The sequence below is a fragment of the Elephantulus edwardii genome, unplaced genomic scaffold (genome assembly GCF_000299155.1).
Source record: "Elephantulus edwardii isolate Elephantulus edwardi_28Jun2011 unplaced genomic scaffold, EleEdw1.0 scaffold00046, whole genome shotgun sequence".
In the NCBI taxonomy this organism is placed as follows: Eukaryota; Metazoa; Chordata; class Mammalia; order Macroscelidea; family Macroscelididae; genus Elephantulus; species Elephantulus edwardii.
In genome coordinates, this window is record NW_006399796.1 from 4694676 (window position 1) to 4710466 (window position 15791).

A 15791-nucleotide genomic window follows, 5' to 3' on the forward strand; every position below is an offset into this window, starting at 1 on the left:
ATGAATGGAATCCCAAAATCTCTGTAGATGTTCATTGAAATGAAAAATAAACAACCTAAATTAAAAAAAAAAAGACATAATGAACTCTTAATCCCCCTCCCCCAAAAAAAGATATCAAAAGGCATGTTACATTGGGGAAATTTGCTATCATAGACCTCTTGAAAGTGCTATAGTATAAGGAGGTCAATTAAAAAACTAGAATGTGCTTGATCCAAGCCATGTGATTTCAATGTCGGTCGCTTCTTCTGCTTATGGAAGTTGTAAAGTACATAAGGAATTAAAACAAACAAACTGACAAACAAAAAAAGAAACCCTAGGTGCCTTTGTTTTATGGTGCTAGTGAGGGGTGTTGCACATACCATGAAATGACAAAATAATAAATCATCTGAAAGGAAATGCAACCAGCATGTGTGGAAGTAAGCATGGTGAAACTTGAACTAACATACTTCGGTCATGTTGTCAAAAGGATCTAATCCTTGGAAAATGACACCATACTAGAAAAGTTAGAGGATCAGAGAAAGGCAAGTATTCTTTTGTTGTTGTTTTATTTTATATTGGTTTGCTTACAAAATTCATATACATTGTGTTTCATATTATTCTTCATTTGTACTGTGTTTCATACAATCATTCATATGCATTATGTTTTATAAAATCAATTACCATTGGACCTTGAATCTGGCTGAAACCTGGAAAGCAGAGTGTTCTTAATAAAAGCATTGAGAGATTAGCAAAGATATGGTATAGATCTAGAAAATTTGAATCTGTGTTGCATAGGATAGGTAAGAGTTGGAATCAAATCAGCAGCACCTAACAAAAACCTCAACTTCTAAAAATAGCATACTAAATATCAAGATGAGATGATATTACCCACGTCAAAAATAACAGCCTAGGTATTGAGGTCTGAAAAGGATAAGGAAGGATTTGAGAGAGGACAGTTCAATATAAAGTACTCAATACTAATAAGCTTAAAGAATCTTTTAATGGGGATTAGATAAGTAGAACCAGATGGGATAGCAGAACTTAAGTAGGCAAAAGATCATGTCCTAATAGAATGATTTTCTGATGTAAGCACAAAGTTTGAACAAAATGCTCTTTTGTAAATGGTGTCTATATGAGGGTGGAGAGATTAGACATGAAAGTAGCCCATGCAGGTTGTTAAAGATTGAGTGGAGTAGGATAACATTTTTTTTTTTAAATCTGTGGTTGTCTAATGGAAAAAACAAATAAACAAACAGTAACTGGGAAATAGGGGCACGGGCCATGAAAGTCTCTCTGAAAGGGACAGAGAGACCAAGAATAGCACTGCCCCTCACTGCCTCGAGCAGAAAGCAAATAAAGACCCTTAGGCCACCCCCACCATGCCTCTAGAACCACACCAATAGCAAGAGTTTCATTTTTCGTTATTGATTCACACACTTATAGTAGTGGTACTGGGAATGGAGCTTATTAGGAATAAAGTTGGAGAGTGTGGGAGGCAAAAAGCATCATCCAATACAACTCCAAGTTTTAGCCCAAGTTTCAAGATACAGGTCAATTAGTTCAGGCTTTGGTTTCATTTCAGCAGTCAAATCCCTATCATCCAGCAAGGTTTGCCTCAGAGTATAGTTATAATTCAGCTTCTCCTTCAATCATCTGTCTAGAACAGCAACAATCTTTAACTGCCTGTGGCAAGTACAAATGCAAGAAGCCTCAGTTCACACTTTGCCATAGTTTCTCCATAGCAATGACACAACCTATCTACAATCATCACCAGGGTCTCATTCTCACTATGATCTTGTTCCACTCTCCCTCAAGTCTTGGTGCCACAAGTCTTGCTCATCTCAAGTCTTGCTACCCAGTGTGGGAAGCACTCTTTTTTCTTATCTTAATTCCACAGGTGTTGGTGATTTGCAAGGCCATGTGCTTGCAGTTCAGGTAACTGGAGACCAGAGGGGGCTAAATGTAATGGCTAAAAAAAGGCTAACTAGGCTGACATCACAGAAGTATATGATAGGACAGAGTTTCAGAGTAGAATAAAAACAAAATAATGAGGAAAATGTGGCAATAGTGATAGAAAATTGACACATTCAGGTGCTCAAATACATTCAAGAAAATGGAAGTCAGGTTTTTCACTGAAGAAAAAAAGACTATAGATGTTAGTGGAAGTTTAAAGTAACAAGAAGACAAATGTAAAGAATTATGTGAGTATTAGGCATTTATGTAGCAATACTAACTATAATTATACTTTATAATGTGGGAGATAGGACAATTGTACTTACATTATATGAAACACAGTTATAAACATAGTAATCTATTTCATCTAAGCACTATATTAATTTGGTCAAAGCTGTGTATGCTGAAGCTACTTTCTCTCTTCTCTTTTCTGAAAAATCAGTTAATCTCAGCTCATACTGTTCTTGCATTGAGTTTCAAAATCTGTAAGAATTTATAAGAGGACACCAGTTTTCTTTCCATTTCTGAGTGGCTAGTAGTTTCAAATCACTGAAATCTTGATTAGCAATCTGGCATATTATGCACTATGTAACCAAGGTTTCTTAGCACACAAAAGTAGATCAGAGAAAATAAGTGTTCACAGAACATATTAAAAAACAGTATAAATAAATTTCTTGTAGATAGTCCACTTTGTCTGTAACAAAATCAGAGATGAATAATTGCATTACCCACGATGGCAGATATGCACTACTTTCACTGCTTTTAGTTCATAATGTGTCAGCAGGTCAAATTCACAAGCTGCTCTGAAGAATGAAAATAGAGAGTCTCCCCCCACCCTCATAAAGATTTATAGCCTTGATAACCCAATGGAGGATCTCTATGAGTAGAATCTACTAAATGGCAGTAGGAAGTCAATTAACTGTAATTACTTACTAAAAAATATTGTAAAAAATCTTGGTATTATCTCAAATTTTGACACATTAAACTGATTATTAACATAACATAGCCTACGGCTTTCAAACCTTGCCCAGGGTTGATAAGTTCTTGCTTTATATTAGTGTATTTTTGCTAATATTTCTACAAGTTCACGTAAACACACACTTATTTGTCCATCTGTTTGAATTCTCTGTAAATAAACAGCTTGGAACTCTGAACAGAATGAGCTCGGAATCATGTAGAGCCAACTTGGTCCTGTTGGATTTCTACCCAGAACAAAATTAGAAAGAGAAAATGTGAATTTGGTTTATCTGTATCAGTGTATTTGTAGAATTTGGTCAGTAGGCAAGAGAAATTAATTATCACCACAGGAACATACAGCATTTTTTAAAAGTTCTGCAATTTGTTCAAATTTTGTGAAGCTTATTAATTGTATTCGCTATTTTCAGAGTTTAAGCTTATTTTCTTAGGAATATTTCTGTTAATATTCTGAGATGCTTACCAAAGAAATTCAATTAAATAGGCATTAAGCCATGCTATTAAATATGATATTCTGCTTCTTCTGATATTTTATGAATTTTTATTTTTGTTTTCCTTTACTAAGATTTTCATCTATGCTGCCTTGAAAGTATGCTCAAATTTGTTCAATTTTAAAATAAAAATGCACATAAAGTAGTTCAGAAGTTATTTAAATATGAGCTCTTTTGCTATTATTGATATCATTCTTCACAGCACCAACTCTTAAAGAAAGAAAAAGTATCCTTGGTTGATTCCACCCTCTCTGAGATAGTAAACTCCTCTTGGTTTGTTTTTTTTCTTTTATAAATGTGAAAGAATTATTGTCTCAGTGACAGCAAAATTAATATGCACTCAAATATATCATTTTGTTAGAAATCTGTTTAAATTGTTGGTGCTGGTGCTGTTAGTCGCCATTGAGTTCAGTACAATTCATAGTGATTCTATGACAGCCAGTATGAACCCTGACTCATTATGAGCCATCATCACCTTTGAGACACTAGAACCCATTGTTGAAGTCACTGTGTCAATTCATCTTGCTAGAAATATTCTTCTTCTTCATTGCCCTTTCATCTTTCCAAGACAATGTCTTTTCCAAAAGAAAAACTTTACCTAGCTACATGTCAAAAATATGAAAAACAGGGCTTTGCTGTCTTTGACTCCAAGGAGAACTCCGGTAGCATTTTTTCTAAAATGTACCTGTTTGTTCTTTTAGGGATATTCAGTACTCTTCTTCAGCACAACCACTTAAAGGTATCAATCATTTTACTGTCATTCTTATTCATTGTCCAGGTCTCTGATGCATAGCAGTTTATTGAGAAGACCATGTCTTGAATGTATTAACTTTAGTCTTCAAACTGATATCATTGTTCTTCATTATTTTGAAGAGATCCCTGACATCAAACTTTCTCAATGCATACAACTCCTGATTTTCTTGACTGCTGCTACAAAGGGTGTTGGTTGTTGATCCAAGCAAGATTAATTCATTAACAGCTCTAATCCTTTCTCCATCTATGATAGATAATGTTGACTTTGGGTTCTGTGGTGATGACCTTTGTTTTCTTGATGTTGAGATGTAATCCATACCAAAGGCTATGGTCCTTGATCTTCTGCAACACATACTTCATATTTTCCTCAATTTTCAACAAACACAGCTGTACTGTTTGCATAATACAGGTTATTGAGGAGTCTTCCTTCAATTCTTTTTATTTGTTTATTTATTTATTTATTTATTTATTTTTAAATTTTTTAAATTTTTTTTCTTCTTCCTCCAATTCTGATGTAACATTCTTCTAAATAGAGTTCAAGTTCACAAATTATTTGTTTAGCATACAGATTGCCTGAGTATAGAGAAAGAGTACAACCTTTATGCACACTCTTCCTGATATTAAACTATGCAGCTTTCCCTTTCACAGTTTGCACAACAACTTCTTGGTCTAGGTATGGACTTCATATGAGCACAATTATGTTCTACTTCCATTGTTTTCAATGTTAGCCATAATTTATGTTCTACATATGCCTTTGCAAAGATGGAATTAGAACACAAGTTATTCTCTCAAACACATATCCAATTAATTAATCAATTCTTTTCCTTGAGGACTAGGAACAGTTTTTGGAAGAGTAAAGACCTCGATGAGAATTGATCTAACAAAACAATTACACAAGGCCAATCCAGACACAAGAAGTAGAAAAATCTATTTAAAATTGATGAGATAACCTATAAGCTACAAAGATTGAAGAATCTTTTCAATACCTTTGTTTTGGTTGTATCAACAAGCTGACTATGACTCATAACAATCCTATGAGCAAGAATTCTGAATGTTTTCTGTCCTAAACCAGCTTCATAATCTATAACATACTTAATCCCATTCCTACAGTCAGTAGGTCAGTCCATTTTATTGAGGGTTTTCCTCTCTTGCCTTGACTGTCCACCCTTGCAAATATGATGCCCATCTCAATGGAGTGACCCCTCCCGACAACACGCCCAAAGTATGTGAGAGAGAATATCACCATTCATCTCTCCAAGGAGCACATTTGATAATTTTCTTCATGACATACTTGCTTTTTTTCTGCTGATATTACATGGGTTAGTCTAAGTTCCTCTCAAGAACCATAGCACATTGTGGTTTTGATTTGCACCTCTCTTATTGCCAGTGATTTGGAGCATTTCTTTGTTCCCAGTCTATAGGCTTTCTTTTAACCCAATTGGAAAAAGGTTTTTATGTGCACAGGGATTTAATCTTTAGAAGGTCCCATGAATCAATTTTATTATCCTCTTTAGACTGTGCATTTCTGGTTGTATTTGGCAGTATTTTTAAGTGTTGGACTAGCACTTTTAAGTTTGATCCCAGTTTGTTTCTTACGAACATTATGTGTTTGGGCTTTACTCCCAGGTCTCTGAATTTTGTGTATGCTGTGAGATGTGCATCCTGGTTCAGCTTTCTGCAGGTTGAAATCCAGTATTGCCAGCAGCATTTCTTGAAGAGTTTATAATTTCCCCATTTGATAGCTTTGATTTCCTTGTCTAATATAAGTTGACTGTTGACCATAGATAGCAGGGCAGCAAGTAATAAATGTTGGAGAGGATGTGGCAAGAAAGGAACTCTTGTTTTTTTAATATTTTAATTTATTTCTTTTTCATTTCAATGAACATCTACAGAGATTTTGGAATTCCATTCATTTATTGTTGCACCCTTCTCCCCGACCACCCCACCTCACACCCCCGCCCCCTCCCCCCATTTGCTCCTCTTATACATTGTTGCTGGGATTGTAAAATGGTATAAACATTCTGTATGGCAGTTTGGTCCTTCCTTAAAAAGCTGAACATAGAAATTCCATATGACCCAGCTATTCCACTACTTGGAATATAACCTGAGAATTTGAGAACTGAGGCACAAACTGAGATTAGTACACCAATGTTCATAGCAGCATTATTCACCATTGTAAGAATATGGAAGCAGCCAGAATGTCCAACCACAAAAGAAGAGATTGAGAAATTATGGTAAATTCACACATAAGAATACTATGCAGCACTCAGGAGCAATGATTTTGTAAATTATTACCTAACTGGGGAGGAACTGGAGAGCGTTATGCTAAGTTAACTAACTCAGTCCCACAAGGATAAATATTGTATAAGATCATTATTGTAGAATGAGTATAAGGATCCAAGAGGGAGGTGCGGGAGGCTGGAAGCAGAGGGATGTGGATGTGCTGGGGCAGTAATCACAGGGTTGTACAATTTTATGGGTGGGGGCGTGAGAGAAATGGAAAGAATTTATTGGAATTTGTATTCCATTTTTTTAAATAAACTAGTAGAAAATTTAAAAAAATAAGATTGGAAAGTTCTGGGGTGAAAAATAATGTGTGTGAACTTTGTATGTAAAACAGTATATTAAAAAAGTTTGGAATTGTTCGTTATAAGTATCTTCTGGAAACCTTTAAAAAAAACAAACAAAAAACATAACCCAAAGACACTTTTGTTTCTTCTGTCATCCTTAGTCATTAGTCATGTTTCAGTTTCCGGATGCATAGCTTATATTTGAAAACACCATGGTTCAATTCAGGTACATCTTAGTCTTTAAAATGTTATTGTTGTTCTTTAGCACTCTGGAGAGATTTATAGCAACAGATTTTCCAATACAACTTATCTGTTTTCAGCAATCATCATGACTGCTGGCTTCAAGGGTGTTGATTGGGGACCCAAATAAATATAATCATTGACAACTTCAATCTTTTCTCCATCTATCATGATGCTGCCTGGTGAGATTATTTCCTGAGGCCTCATTTTGTTCCAATGTCTTCAATGCAGCTTCCACTTCCTCCTTTATTTCCATGTATTATTGTTCATTTGGTACTTCTAGAAATTTTTCAGTGTCAAAAACTTCTTTTGGGGACACTCATTCTGTATAGTCCATCAATTTTCTTTTTATGCTTTCTGAGTCATTCAATATATTGCCCATAGCATCTTTTCATATTGTGACTTAAGGTTTCTATATGTTTCTAAGTTTGCTCTGCTAGAGAAATGCAGAGTGAGTTCTTCCCTATTAATCTCCAATTTCAGCTCTCTGCACATTCCATTATAATACTTTTCTTTGCCCTCTCGAGCAGCTCTTTGAAATGGTTCGTTCAGCCCTTTTATTTGGTCATGTATGTTTTGGCTTCTTGATGCTCTAGTGCAATTTTTAGAGTATCTCCTCACATCCATTTCAGATTTTACTTTTCCCTCTGTTTTTGCAATGACCTTTTGCTTTCTTCATGGATTATATCCTTAATATCATTCCACAATTCATCCAGTCTTCAATAATTGGTGTTATATGCCTCAAATATATTCCTAGGATGATCTTGAAATTCAGATGGAATATATTCAGAGTCTTGGTTCTGTGGACTTATTTTCATCTTCTTCATCCTCAGTTTGAACTTGTATATAAGTTATTGATGTTATAACTCACAGTTTACCACTGGACTATTTTTGGCTGATGATATTGGGCTTCTCTAATGATTTCTTCTGATAGGTAATATCATGATGTATGGAGAAGAAATTAAAACTGTCAACAACTTCATTGTATTTGAATCCACAATTAACATACTTGGTACCACCAGGTAGGAAATAAATAAGGAGATATATTGCACTGAAAAAGTCTGCAGTTAGGGACATTTCCAAATTATTAAGGTCATTTTGAGGTCTATTATTCTGATTACTTGCTATGCATCTGAGAACTTAACAATGAATAGGGATGAGAGAAGAGGAATTGATGCCTTTAAAGTTGTTGTGTTGGAGAGCACTGAACATTCCATTGACTTCCAAAAGGGCAAAAAAATATATCTCTGACAGTGTGCAGCCAGAGTGCTCTTTGGAGGCAAAGTTGATGGTTTCACCTCACATACATGGTGGATGTTGCTTGGAGGTGTTATTCCTTGCAAAGGGACATGATGCTTCTAAGTGTGGAGAGCTGGCAAAACTGGATAGAATGCAGTTAAACTGAAGTATATTACGTTGTTGTTCTTAAATGCTGTCGAGTTGTTGGTGACTCAGCAATCCCATGAATGAAAGACATGAACACTTGTATAACTTTCTTCCTTTCTCTAGGTTCATAGGGTTTCCAGAGGCAAGCTATTTCAGAAGTGGATGCCACCTCTGCTTCCAAGCTTGTTGTAATCAGTGAACTCTACCAAACACTGTCCACCATGGATAACCATTATCACATTTGACACATCAGTGTCATAATGTTCAGCATCACAGCAACCAGGAGTTACCTCTGTACAACAAGTGGACAGGCAAGGGTTATATGACCTAGCTGAATATTTGACAAAAAAACAACTAAAACCAGGTCTGAGGGCCGCATGCTCGAGGGCTCTACTGGATTTAAGAACCAGAGAAAGGTTCAAACTCCATGAGTTCTGTCATTTCAAATTCCTCCATAATCATGCGTTGTCATTGGCTCTTACCACCCAAAAGAACCCGTCTAAGAGCATTCTGCTGCTCCTTCAGTCTCCGCCTATTCTGATGCCACATATTTCTTCTTAGAGTCTAACTTCTTTAATGATTTGTCCAACATACAGACTGAGTACACATGAGGGAAGGATGCATATAAAAACAGAAGATGAATAGAGGTCTGAAGCCTTTCTGTACCTATCATCATTTCTCCAAGTTTTTAGACTTTCTATAGACATGTAGTTAAGGAATTGGATGCCAGAACGGCTTCCAAAACTGAATCAATCTTGGAGCTCTAACAAACTGCCCATGTTAGGTAGCCAATTGAACTGTTTGACACACCTATGGCCCAGTAATCCATCATCACAACAACTCTAAGTTATTTCAGTAGAACAAATAGACAGACTTCTGCTTTATCACTAGGAAGAGTGATAATCCAAAATCACGTTCCATACGTGGCCCTCCTCAAGACGTGAGCGGACATCCTAAGGTCCAGCTTTAATCCGAGATTCACAACACATTAGCCCTCAGCCTTCTGGCGTGGCCAAAAATTCAGTATTTTGAAATGATATAATTATCTGTATTAAATAAATATGCACATATTTATTCAACCAAGGACACTTATAATTTAAAAAATACTTTAAAAAATATGTATTGGATTGTGATTTACATTTTTAATATACCTGAACTATACAGTTAAGATACTGAGTTTTCATTTTAACAATAAAATCTATCTAAGACAGTGCTTAGAAATAAACTAAGATAATAACAGAAAGATTGTTCTATTCTTAATTTGCTAAATCACAGTTCTAAGTAAGACAGCCATTCCTTCAAGGAGGAAAAAAGCAAGAAAATTTATACACTAAGCAAAGCATCACAGGAGACAAAACAAACAACAAGAAAGAGTATGCAGTGACTTTTTCCACATCACTGGTCAGGGTGTCCTGACATTTTCCACATCAAGGTACATATTGGAAAATATATTCTTTATAAAGCACAGTATGGTAGGTTGATGCTGATTATAGCTACAGAAAATCCCCCTGCAGATCCCTGTCTCCTCAGGCCCTATCAGGCTGTGTCAGACACTACAGGGATCAAAGTCTCAGACTTATCCGTCGCTTGTTTGTGTTGAGGCACTGGAATGTTCTGTGTTAGACGCTTTATGGTCATAAATTGGTTCTAAGATGAAAACTTAATGTTCCACATTTTATATTTTTTAGTATGTTTTAGGTGAACATTTTATCTAGGCTTTTCTAAAACTTCAGTAATTCATAAAACAACATTTATACTAGCAGACCTCATATTTTTAAAGAACTGTATTTAAATTAAAATAAATTCTTATTGGAAAATACAGAACAAGGAAAAATAATCACTTATCTTTAACTACTTAGTTAGAACATAATAAAATTGGGTTTTTTGTTGTTTTTGATGCTGTTATGTGCTGTCAATTCTCTTGCAACTCATAGTGATCCTAAGTACAAGAGCTCTAAACTGTGATCTATTCTGTGCCAACATCACCATCTCTGACATGCTTAATCCCACCACCCCAATCACAGAATCAATCCATCTCATTGATGGTCTTGCTCCCCTGAGCTGTCCTTCCACTCTCCCAAACATTATGTCCCTCTCCAAGGTTGGTCCCTCCTTACAACATGCCCAAAGTATGTCAGACAAATCTTCAGAATCCTTGACTCCAAGGAGCAGCCCAGTTTTATCCTCTCCAGGTTAAAACTGTTTGTTCTCCTTGCAGTCCATGGTGTATTCAACGCTTTTCTCCAACACCACAGCTCAAAGGCATCAATTATCTTTCTATCATTCCTAATCACTGTCCAGCTCTCTGATGCATAGTACACAATCGTGAAGACTATAGCCCAGATCAGGTGCACCTTAGTCTCCAGCCTGATGTCAGTGCTCTTCAGTACTCTAGAGAGGTCCCTGACAGCTGACTTACCAAGGCCATTCGTTTCTTGATTTCCTGGCTGCTGGTACTAAGAATGTTGATTGTGGAGCCAAGCAAACTAAAACTGTTAACTATCTCACTCTCTTCACCATCCATACTAATGCTGCCAATTGGTCCAGTGGTGAGAATCTTTGTTTTCTTGATGTTGCACTTCAATCCATATTAAAGGCTGCAGTCCTTGACCCTCTACAGCAAGTGCTCAGGTCCTTCTCAGTTTCAGGAAGCAGGGTTGTGTCATCTGCATAATGCAGGTTGTTGATAACTCTTCCACCAATCCTGAGACCACATTCCTCCTTGTCCAGCCCAGCGTCTTGGATAATCTGTTTTGCATACAGATTGAAAAGATATGTAGACAAAATACATCTCTGGCAGACCCCTTTCCTGATTTTGAATCATATAGTATCTCTTTGCTCTGTTCTGATGACTGCCTCTTGGTTCCAGTATAGGTTTGACATTAGTACAATCAAATGTTATGGGATTCCCACTCTTGTCAGAGTCAGCATAGCTTGTTGTGATCCACACAGTCAAAAGCCTTTGCATAGTAACACAGACATTCCTCTAGTACTCTCTGCTTTTTGCCAAGATTCATCTAACATTAGCTATAACATCCCTAATACCATGACCTCTTCTAGATCCAGCCTGCACATCTGTTGACCTATTGCTCCAGTCGTTTTGGATAATTTACAGCAGTCATCAGAACAGAGCAGGGAGACACTGGATGGTTCAAAATCAAGAAGGGGGTCCATCATGGATAGTACTTTGTCTCCATACCTTTTCAATCTGTATGCAGAACAGATAATCTGAAATGCTGGGCTGTATGAGGAGGAATGTGGCATCAGGATTGGTGGAAGGATCATCATTAGCCTGCATTACGTGGATGACACAACCCTGTTTGCTGAAACTGAGGAGGACCTGTAGCTCTTGCTGCAGAACATCAAGGACTGTAGCCTTCAATATGGATTGAAGCTCAACATCAAGAAAACAAAGATTTGCATCACTGGGCCAATTGGTAGTATCAGTATGGATGGTGAAGAGATTGAGATAATTAACAGTTTTAGTTTACTTGGTTCCACAGTCAACACTCTTGGTAACAGTAGCCAGGAAATCAAGAGCTGAAATGCATTTTGAAATTCAGCTGTGAGGAACCTCTCAAGAGTACTGAAGAGCACTGACATCAGGCTGGAGACTAAGGTACACCTGATTCAGGCTATGATCTTCACAATTATATGCTATGCATTGCAGAGTTGTACAGTGACTGGGAATGATAGAAAGATAATTAATGCTTTTGAGCTGTGGTGCTAGAGAAGAGTGTTGAATATACAATGGACTGCTAGGAGAACAAACAGGTTTGTTGTGGAGAGGGTGAAGTTGGGCTGCTCCTTGGAGTCAAGGATTCTGAAGCTTTGTCTGACATACTTTGGGCAGGTCGCAAGGAGGGTTTGATCCTTGGAGAGAGACATCATGTTTGGGAGAGTGGAGGGATGGCACAGGAAAGGAAGATCCTCGATGAGATGGATTGATTCTGTGATTAGGGTGTCGAATGAGTCTGTTTGAGACGGCGAGGTTGGCACAGGATAGAACAACATTTAGGGCTCTAGTATGCAGGATCACTATGAGTCACAAGCATTAGATGGCACATAACAATAACAACATGGTGAACAGTGCTTGGTGGAACTCCCCAATAAAACAAGCTTGGAAGCAGGTGTGGCATCCACTTCTGAAACAGCTTGCCTCTGGAAACCCTATGAACCTGGAGAAAGGATACAAATTATACAAGTGTCAAGGTCTTTTGTTCATAGGGTCGCTATGAATCACCTATGTCTTGATGACACTTAACAACAACAACAATACTATAAAACCACATATTTTGTGTCTCTATAATTCATTTGAATTGATAAAATTGAAAACAATCATTGCACTGAAAAATAAAGACAAACAATATGGAAACTATGAAACAATATCATTAATAGCACATACAAGCATAATACTACTGAAGATCATTTTAAAACGATAAGCACATTGAAAGAAAATGGCTAGCGTTCAAGGTGAGTTTAGAAGAGATTGTGGCACACTAGGAATATCATTGCCAATATCAGATGGATTGTGGTTGAAAACAGAGACTACCAGAACAATGTCTTCTTGAGCTATATTAACTATGCAAAGGCATTTGTCTGTGTGGCCCATACAAATTATGGATAATATTGAAAAAGAATGAGTGTTCCAGTGCACTTAATTGTGCACATGGGAAGCCTATACCTAGACCAAGAAGCTGTTGCGTGAACATTGGTTTAAATTAGAGTTTAAACACTACATTGCTTAAACTTAAGAAAGATGTAGGTCAGGGTTGAATCTTACCTCCATAACTATTCAGTTTGTATGCTGAGAAAATGGTTCAAGAAGTAGATTCTGTGGGGAAAAATATGGCATTAGGATCTGAGGAAGACTTATGAACAACCAACATTATGCAGAAGCTATAATCTTGCTTGCTGAAAGTGAGGACTTGAAGCACTTTCTACAGAGGATCAAAAACTTTAACATTCATTATGAATTATTTTTTATTGTCAAAAAAGCAAAAATTCTTACTGCTGAACTGATAAGCAATATCATAAGAGATGGAGAAAAGACTGATAATGTCAATGACTTCTTGGATCTACCTTCAACACACTTGATACCATCAGTCAGAAGATCAGTAGACATATTTCACTAGGGGAATCTTAAGCAAGGGGGGCACTTAAAATTATTGAGGAGTAATAATATCAGTTTGAAGATTAAGGTGAGCCTAATTCATGCCATGGTCTCTTCAGTCACTAACAAGAGTTGGACAATAAATAAGGATCACAGAAAAAAAATAATACTTTGAGCAGTTTTGTTGGAGAAGAATACTAAATATTCCATGGACTTCCAAAATAACAAATAAATACCTCTTGGAAAAATTGAAAGCAGAGTATTCCTTGGAGGTAAAGATGATAACGCTTCATCTCACACACTTTGGGCATTTTACTAGGAGGGGCAATAGTTTGTGACATCATAGGGTCATCAAAAGAGAGGAAGACTGAAACAGATTGACACAATGACTGCAGCATTGATCTCAAACAAGTCAGAGATAATGAGGATGCCACAGGATAGGACAGGTTTCAGACATGCTTTTCATATGGTTACTATGAGTTGCACTTGACTCAACAGCACCTAACAATAATAACAACAACTCATTCAATAAGGAAATAAGAGATTTCCAAATCTACAAAGAGGTGCTGAAACTGACGCTACGTACAGATAATAAGGTAGTGAACGTAAATGAAACAAAATGAAACAAGGCAAGAAAAAAGCAGAACCGTAAAACTAAAAAAAAAGATACAAACAAAAACTGATTACAACTAGTAGACTAATATAGTAGGATGGCAGATTATATGATGAACATAGATAAATCTCGTTGTATGTTTATACAGCAGTAAAGTGAAGAAAATAAAACCAGGAAAGCAATACCACTTACAATAGACAACTATTATATGAAATACTTAGAAATAAACATAACTAGAGACACAAAAGACCTTTATAAGGAAAACTTCAAAACACTACTACAAAAAACAATAAGAGAACTAACTAAATAGAAAAAAAAAAACATATGCTGTTTATGGATAGGAAAACTGAACATTGTGAAAATTACAATCCTACCAAAATCAATCTACAGGTTCAACATAATCTCACTACAGATACAAAAATCATTCTTCAAGGAGATAGAAAAGGTGATTTCCAGTTTCATTTGGAAAGGAAGAGACTCAGAATAAGCAAAACTCTTTTGAAACGAAAAAAAAAGTAAGTAGGAAGCATAGCACTCACTCTCTGATCTCAAAATCTACAATACAGCTGTAATAACCAAAACAGCATAGTATTGGTACAACTGACACATGTATCAGTTGAATAGACCCTAGAATCCAGAAATCAATTAATCAACCTACAGTCAACTGATATTTTACAAAGTAACAAAATCCATCAAATTAGGAAAGACAGTCTCTTTAACAAATAGGGCTGGTAAAATTTGATATCTACCCACAGAAAATGGAAACTGTAGTCACATCTCACACTATACACAAAAACCAACTCAAGGTAAATCAGAGACTTGTAGGTAAAACTCAAAACCATGAAGATTATGAGATACAAAATGGGAATAAATTTAGAAGCCTTAGCCTATGGTACAGATAGGCTTGCAGATATAGCCAAAAACAACCTGAAGAGGGTACAATGGATGAATTGGACTTTATTAAAATCAAATCCTTGTGGGCTTCAAACTAGATAAAACAAAATCCCACAGTTTAGGAAACATGTTTGACAACAAGGTTTCAGACAGTGATCTCAGAATAATACAGGACCTCCATAATAAAAAGACTGAACATCCAATCGCAAACAGATGAAAGCCATGAAAACACTCTTCACAAAAGGAAAACACTCAGATGTCCAAGAAACTCACGGAGAAAATATTCACAATCACTAACAATCAGAGAGGTCAACCAAAGTAAAAATGATATACCATCTCACTACAACAGTAAAAGCAAAATTTGATTATATAGCAAACAAATCATCTTGGACAGTATGTAGAGAGATTGGAGCTCTTTACACTGTTGGAGGCATTGTAATATGATACAACTGCTCTGAAAGATAGTTTTGTGTTTCCTAAAAAAATATTAACATAGAAACCTTATATGGCCTAACCACTCTATTGCTAAGACTACGTTCCAAGGAAATCATAGCTGAGACATAACCAGAGATATGTACAGCTATGCTCATAACAGTGTTATTCAAATAGCAAGAAAATGGAAACAGCCCAAAAGCACATCAACAAATAAATGGGTGGAGAAAATGTGATAGACTCACACAATGGAACACTGTACAGCTCTTGTTGTTGTTGTTGTTATGGGCCGTCGAGTTGCCTGCGACTCATAGCGACCCTATGTACAACAGCCCTAAACTCCGCTCTGTCCTGTGCCAATCGCACTGTCTCCGACACTCCCATCCCAATTA

At 36.4% G+C, this 15791-nt stretch overlaps 1 pseudogene; it reads left to right on the plus strand.

Annotated features, from left to right (window-relative positions):
• The window catches only part of LOC102867271, a 50369-nt pseudogene that overhangs the window by 9630 nt on the left and 24948 nt on the right, over positions 1-15791 (plus strand).